An 8,328-nucleotide genomic window follows, 5' to 3' on the forward strand; every position below is an offset into this window, starting at 1 on the left:
GGACCCTAGAGAGAAGTCTTCATCTTGCTTGTTGGGCACGTTTGCCTTGATCAACCAAAAGTTCATTGAGCGCACCATCATGGATGATTTGTTTATTTGGAAAGTGTCGAGGATTACCGATTGGTGCCTTATTCCCTACGAAGGGTCAATGGTGAGAGACAAAAATTCATCCTACCCTTGGAAGCCGCCCAAGAGAGATATTCCAAGTTCTTTTCGTCGGGTTTCCATGCCTTCTTCGGGTAATGCTCATCCAAGGTCTAAGGCCTCATCATCTAAGGGAGGTATCCCTAGTACTTCTTCTCCTACTCCTCTTTCTCCTTCATCTCCTCCCTTGCATGACTTGTCTAGCTTGCATGAAAAGATTGATGCCCTTACTTTTGCCTTGTCTTCTTCCTCTTCTATGGGGAATGCTTGTTTTGAGGGTAGCTATGATTATCATGCTAGGAGGGTGTATGACTATCATGTTTCTAGGGGGGATATTGAGCCTTATGTGAACTACTCGTACCTCCCGGTCCAAGAGGGCCCTATCCCACAGTGGGAGCCTTTTGACAAGGCGGTGGGGCCCCGTCTCTGCTATCCCTATTAGGAGGGCCCACATATGGCGCATAGTGCCATTCGTGGTCCTCTAGAGGGGATTATGATTACAAGAGGCCGGGAGGGTGTGACTGGACTTATGATCCAGCAAACCCTGCTCCTTTCCCTTCCCCTGAGACTGAGGGGAGGTGGGGTCGTTCGGGTCCCCCTGTTTTGGATGATTGGTCTGAGTATTTTGCTGCTGATGCCCTTAGGAGGTTAGGTAAGGCTAAAGGGAAGGAGGTTGTTTCTATGGGTGGGGGGAGTCCTAGTTCTACCCCCTACTTTAGTGCCGAGTGAGCCATGTTGGCTACCCCTCTCCGTATGCATGTTTTATGATTGTGTTTCATGTTTGCCCTATGGTTGGGTTTAGCTTGGGGGAGGGGTAGCTCATTTCTAGCTTGGGGGAGTTGGTTTAGGTTGGTTGTGGTTTGCATGTTCTCCTCCTTGCTAGTGGTTCATTTTGCATTTTCCTTCTTAGCCTCTATGTCCTCTGTCTGCTCTGATGTCTCTGTGATGTTTTATCTGCTGATTTCTTTGATGATGACTTACTCTGTTCCTTATCTATCTGCTCTGCTGTTACTCTGACGATTCTTGTTGCTGATGATGTTTCCTGATGTTTCACTGTCTCTGATATATATTTTTCATTTCCTGTCGTTATGCTGCCGAATTTTCGGCCGATTTCACTTGGAAGTTACTAACAATTTTCTTTGTATATAGATTCTTTTATTTTCTTTTTCTCACTTGGTTTCTGGTCGAAGCTTTTGTTTATGGAATGCAACGAGGTGGCTTCTACTTACTTCGTTTATTTTTGCTAAGCTTGGGAGCCCGGTGAGATCTTTCTTATTTTTCTCTTTATCTTTCTTGGTTGAATAGAATAGGATTAGTTTAGGGGAAGTTGAAGGGTTCGAGGATGTATGCTTGTTAACACATAATGTGTTTGGGATCGATGACATTGTTGTCGATCGATCACTTGTTTGTCGATTGGGATTCTTATGTGTTTAACTTGCTTTCTAGTCCTTTTCATACTATTTCTCCTATATTTCCTTTTCTATGTCTCCCTTTCTTTTACTTTCTTTTATTTTCCTTTTTCTTTTACTTTCCTTTATTTTTCTTTTTTTTCTTGATGTAATTTTGAGGCATTATTTTTCATTTTTCTTATGAAATGAACCTTCTACATTAGACTTGTCTTTTGCATGATTTTCTTCCTAGGTTGTAAAGGTATGCACGGTTTGAGACTATGTTCGGTTGACTCTAGGATAGGTGTATGCTAGGGTAGTTGGTTTGAACTAGGAGGATCATGAAGCCGGATTCTACTTGTTTGTGGCATGTTGGTAGTTGCTCCCTATAGTCAATTTGACACCATTAGTGAGTTTTTGCCACATCCTTGTGAGGTTACTTGTTTTTTCTAGCCTTCAACATTCTTTGAATGAGCGGCGTAGATCCTTGACTATGCAAACCTTATCTAATAAAGCTTGATGTATGATTCTCAAACCCGAGACCGAACTATCTAGGAAGGACAAAGGCACATTTTTCGGGGTGGTATTTTTCATTTTTGTTATATTTTGTTATTTTCCTATTTTTGGGTTTACATTTGCCTTCTTGCAACCATTTGAGCCTTATCCCTTCTTTTCAAGCCACATCTTTAGTTATTTGACCTTTTGTTTCATTTTCTACTTTTCTTGGTTTTTGTGAAGCATAATGATTATTTGAGATGGAGTTTGTGGTAGATGAGTTTGAGTTTTGGTTTTTATGAATGCAAGTTTGTGATAAGATTTTCTTTGTGAATAATGGCAAATATTTGTGAAAAAGCCGTCCTACTTCATAAAAGGCATGGACTAATAAGTTGCATATAGAAAAAGCCGTCCGAATTAAGTAAAAGGCAAGGACATTGCAAATTCGTATAAAAATAAAAAAAAAAAACAATAAAATTGAAAAAGTGAAAAAAAAATTCAAAAATATTTTGATGTCTTCTTTTCTCCTTCTAAGCATTGAGGACAATACTTCATTTTAGCTTGGGGGAGAAGCGTGTACGCTTTTTGTATATATTTTTGTGAGTATAGCTTCAAGTAAGCTTGGGGTGTTGTTTTTGTTTGGTGACAACTTAGTCTTGGTGTAAAGATATGCGCAATCTTTTCTTCACTATTAGGAAAACCACCAAATTTTAAATTTTAGCCTACCTTCACCCTTATTGCCTTACGTTACAACCTTGGGGAAAGACCTTTTGACCTAGATAGTTGAGTCACTATTCGGGGGAGGGCATCATGGGTCATTGCCTAAGGAAAGGGAATGCATAGTCAAGATTGTCGAGTAGCCTAAAAATAATTCTTTTTCCGGTTCCTTCGAGGAATCATTGGGATACTCACTAAGGGGAGATTTGAGACTAGTGGGGAGAACGCGGTAAGATTGTTTGGGATGAAAGTGAATTGTGATAACTAGTTCCTATGCCTAGCATACCCTATGTTTCAATCAACCTTGGACATCTTGAAATGTGCATACCTTAACTACTTGAGAAAGATTGTCATTCATTTGCATTATAGTCTTTATGTTAGTTCATTTCACAAAGGTTTGTTTTCATTTTATTTTCCTTCCTTTTTAGGGTTTGCCTCATTGATGTTTGGTGGAGAGTTATGGGTCAAACTCTTAGGATACCCTTACGAGACCTCACTCGTCCTCATAGGCGACTTTGGGGTTTAAAGGGCTTGTTGTAGCTAAAAACAACCGTGATTCCTACGACAGTGAGTTTTAGTGTATATCCTTATCTTGAGTCTTTCTTTTTCGTTTTCAATAAAATTTTCATCCTTTATCTTTCTTGCTTTGTTTTTGCTCGAGGACGAGCAAAAGTTTAGCTTGGGGGAATTTGATGAGTGACATTTATGGCACTCATTTGGTCCCTTTTTGGATGATTTCTATTTCATTTTATCTCTCTTTTCTTTAGTTCTCCTTAGTTTTATTCTTGTTTTCTTCATTTTATGCTTTTTGTAGTTAGTTTCTCTATTTTATGCATTTTTCTAGTTTACTTGCTTTTTTCCCTTTTACTTGCTTTTTATCCTTTGATTGTAGGTTGTGATTGATTGTCCAAGGATTCCCGAGCTTCCTCTCCATAGTTTTCCATTGATTTTCATGCCTAAAGCTTGTGCAAGAAGTCTCAAGTCAAAGGGAGGTCCAAGGAGCATGCTTCAAGGTCTTGTTTATGCCTTCCTCATGGCTTCTACCCTTCAAGAAATTTAAGGAAGTTCCTGCCTACCTTGTCCTCCATCACCATCATCTAGGATGTGTGCACCGCATGAGCTAGGACAAAGAAGAAGAGAAGGAAGCAGCAGAGTTGTGCGGGCGCACTAGAGGAGTGTGCGGCCGCACATCTGTCGTGTGCGGGCGCACACCAGGTGCGTGCGGGCGCACCTGTCTGGGTGTGCTCCCGTGCGCACCATTCTCTCTCCTTCAAGCGCCCGCACCGGCGTGGGTCTATTTTTGGACGTCTTTCCCAACTTCCTCTTTGGATTGATAGTTATTTCTTTCCATTTATGGAGAGAGAATTAGATCTTCATTAGAAAGAATTAGATTAGATTAGATTTTAGAAAGAGAAAACACTAGTTCTTAGCATTTTTAGAGAGAGAAAGTGTGGGTTTGATGATTGATGATTGAAGATTGCTTCATTTGATTTGATTTACATCAAGTTTGTAAGGATTCTTTACTCTTTAATGCAATTCAATGTTTGATTTCATTAGTATTGTTGTTTGATTTGGTTAATTGATAGTTTGATTGATTTTGATTTAATTTGTTGGTTTCAATTTGATTTCAATTCATGAATTTGGGAAAGATGATTAGTTTAGCTTTGAATTTGATGTTCTTCATGGATTGTGAGTAGTTTATTTGCTAGGGTAGTGGTGAAGCATGTATTGATGATGAATTGAGATTAATTTGGGGGAAATTGATTGAGTTGATAATGTGATTAAATTGGTTGATTGATTTTGTGCATGTGTGTGCTTGATTAGGCTTGATCACCCTTGTTATTCACACTAGATTGCATTGTGAGTTCACATTGATACGGACCATTGATTTGTGGCTTACATTTACTCGATTGAGTTATCTTGTGATGTTTCCTAGCTAGTGTTTGATGTAGTTGACGCTAATTAGACCTCTAAGAGAATAGCTTGATGTACTCTCTTGGTTGCAATTTCGGTTTTCCCTCACATTGCTTGACTTGATTGGTTAATTCCCCAAGTTGATTGAACTTCATTGTTGATGCATGTGGATCCATTCCCCTAGTGCCTTAGCATTCAATTAGTACTAGCCTTTTGCATTGATGAGTCTATTTTATATATATATTTATTCCCCGTCCCACGGTCATATTTGTACTTATTTGAGCTCTACGGAGCTATTTTTATTACTAATATACGTTTTCTAGTGTTTTTGTAGAGTTGATATTATTTTGCAGGAATTTGCATATTTATGACAATTCCCGAACTTATTGAGCCACTACAATGACATTAGAGTTTGATCGTATTTCATGACCATATATTTGAAGCGCAAGGTCGAACTTATTTTATTTGGTTTGGTGATTAAGGGCTCGGTTCGTTTGGAGTTATAATACTTCGTATTATTACAAGACTAAGACTTATTAAGAAGAAGGAATCAACGGAGCAAGTAATGAGGCCACGAATTATAAAATAACACTTAAATTATTGGCCCAAGTTTGCTGGCCCAAATGAAGAACCAAGCAGCCCGCTGGGCATGATATATAGCGGGCCCGATCGGGCGGTAGATGGCCCGGTCGGGCGAGAGTGTTACTGCGAGCTTTTCACTTATCATAGTGGGCTAATTGTTTAGGCCCACTTGATGATAATTGTGTCGGTGATTTGTGTTTATTTAAGGAGTAGTAGTAACGCAGGTTAGGTAGTTAGTTTTCTTTTAATTTTCTTTTATTCTTAGTTTGAGATTTCCGTAACTTGTTAGTTAGGATTTTCTTAAGTTTTTGTTTTATCTCGCTTTCGTCTATTTCGTCTTTAATACTAATTACGTTTGCTCAAGTTAGTTTGATGATTATTATTTTTTTTATTCTACTTGGTAGTTTTCTTGAATATTGATTTTTATTATTATTATTGTTTTTATTATGTTTTCTTAATTGCTTTATTTAATTGCTCGTTATTTTAATTATGTCTCCTTTAATCGCTTTATTTAGTTTAGATTTAATTATGTCCGAGTAGTTTTCTTTCTAGGGTTTGTGGGGATCCATGATTAATAAGAAGGGGTAATTTATTATTGTTGATTGTTAATGTTTAATTAATTTCCTATTGATTGGTTTAATGCTCTACAACTAGATTAGTGCTGGTTTAATTGTATGAGTTAAGCAATATTGATTCGAGATTCGAGAGATGAGAATTGATGTTAAGGCCTAGTTTCAATAGGCAGTTTAATTTATAAATGGTTAAGTCGAGATTCGAGAGATGAGATTTAATACCGGTAAATTAACTCTGTGATTGTAATACGTAGCGAAAGCCCTTTATGATCTGATTAATTGATACATTGATGATTGATTTATATGTTTTACCCTGAAGTATTATTTATTGGTGAACCTATGCCCTAGGTCCTTTATTCATTGATTTTCCCCTACTTTTATTTCTCCCTACTCATATTCTTCGTAGTATAATTCCTTTTAAACAACAACAATTGGTTACTTTAATAATTTAGATTATAATTAATTAATTAGGAATAGAAAGACCAGTTTCCCTGTGGATTCGACCCTACTTCCCTATCTACTTTAGTTAGAGGAATTAGGTAATTACTTTTGATTAGGTGATACGACTTAGCCTGTCATGCATCGCCTAGCTTAGCTCTAGTTTCTACCATAAACCCCTACTAGATTTCGGAATAGCTTAATTTAGGCATCGTGCATTCGACCTCCATTCCTTTGAATTCGACCTTGACTTACCACTACACTTTATAGGGGTTAGTTGAGTTACAAATTTTGTTTGATTGGGTGGGGTGGTAGCCCAATGACCTACCGTTCTCTTTCCCATCAAGGAACTTGAGTTTATTGAGAAACTCAAGTAGAGGTCCTTTTAGGTTGTAACAAAGTCGTTTCCCTATAGTGAAAGAGTTTAGTAAAATTCGTAGTGGTCGTGGTTTTTCTTCTTGATTGGGCCCAAGAAGTTTCCACGTAAAAATCCTCTCTTGCATTTTCGTGTTCCTTATAGCTTTCATTTAAAATTCAGCTTTAATTTTACCATAAGTTCTCGTCTACAATTCACCCCCCTCTTGTAGAAGTTCATCTGGTTAACAGCTTGCTTTGTTGCTGCCACCTCACGCCTGCCATGTCACCAGCCACCTCCAGCCGGCAATCCGGCCAACCGGCCACCACTAGTGGAAAAAATCTCATTCGTAACAGGCTATTTGTAACGGGCAAAGCTATGCCCGTTACATTAAATATATTCGTAACGGGCAAAATAGTGTCCGTTACGAATACTTAGTTATTCGTAACGGGCAAAATAGTGTCCGTTACGAATAACTATAACGGGCAAAAAGTGTCCATTACGAATACTTAGTTATTCGTAACGGGCAAAATATTGCCCGTTACGAATACTTATTTAGTTGTAACCGTCATCATTTGCCCGTTACGGATATTATATTACAAGTAACGGGCATATTGAGCCCGATACAACTGCTTGAGCGTGGCCCAAATGATAAGAAGAGCCCATTACTTGGCTTTGGCTTTTTATTAGGGTTTACCTAGCCGTCATTCACCTCTTTTCTCTTATTTCACACTGTCACTCTCTCTCCTCTCCTCTCCTCTCCTCTCCTCCATCAATCTTCCCCATTCAATTGGTGATGAAACAAGGCGAGAAAAATGGCGATATGGGACGAGGAGAGAGAAAAAATGGTGAAATTGGGGGTTTTGATGATTTTTAGATCGAAGGGTTTATTGATTTTTCTCTACAAATCTTTGTTTCAAATTGAATTTTGTCGGTCCAAGCAATTGAAGCGTCCCATTGAAGCGCACTTGACGTTCTCCTATTTTTCTAGGTTTCATTCTATCAACGACGTCGTTTTAAGGAGAGAGATTATCATTTTTTGGTTATGGAGTGGCCTGCTTGTTTGAATGAATTCGAGAAGCTTCTTTTGCGCTTAGATACTCCCAGGTTTGTTCTTCTTCTTATCATTTTGTTTTTAAATTTTCAGGAATTTATCAATCTATTTCTATTTTTTTTAGATATTAATTCTGGGAAATTTATCAATTTTTTTAGATAATAATTAACCTTCTGTAATTAAAATATTTTCTGGGTTTTTATTTAGTTAATTTTTTGATAATAATTATTTAATTTAATTTTTGGTAGGTTGATAGTGCTAGAAAACATGGGATTCTATTAAGAAAGCTTATATTTCTTCCGATGGCAGATGGTTCATGGATGGTGAGTAATTAAATTTATTTTTTTGAGGATTTTAAGATACCCATTTTCATTAATTATTGTAATTAAAATTTTAACCCTGTTTTTAATTTTGTGTTCTGCAGTTTTCCATGTAACTGATCTTAACGGAAACAAATCAAGACAGTATACAATTCTACAAGATTTTTCAAGTTCTTAGTCTACTATATGGAATATAAAACTTGTTTAAATTTTCATGTTGTATTACAGAGTATTATTTATTTAGTAGCTTTTGATTCATGTTGAGAGTTGTTGTAATGTCAATTTGGACATTTGTGAAAGTTGTATATTTGATTTTATAATTAATTCAATTTTACATTTATTATTATTA

The 8,328-nt window shown here is 37.2% G+C and overlaps 1 long non-coding RNA gene across 1 annotated transcript; it reads left to right on the forward strand.

The window, feature by feature from the left end:
- The first annotated feature begins 7,905 nt into the window (after positions 1-7,905).
- On the forward strand, positions 7,906-8,328 carry LOC145612695 (uncharacterized). Its single transcript, XR_014106681.1, has 2 exons — positions 7,906-7,982; positions 8,084-8,328. It is a non-coding gene; the product is annotated as an uncharacterized LOC145612695 (long non-coding RNA).

Source organism: Chenopodium album, chromosome 24 (genome assembly GCF_948465745.1).
Source record: "Chenopodium album chromosome 24, dcCheAlbu1.1, whole genome shotgun sequence".
Lineage (NCBI taxonomy): Eukaryota > Viridiplantae > Streptophyta > Magnoliopsida > Caryophyllales > Amaranthaceae > Chenopodium > Chenopodium album.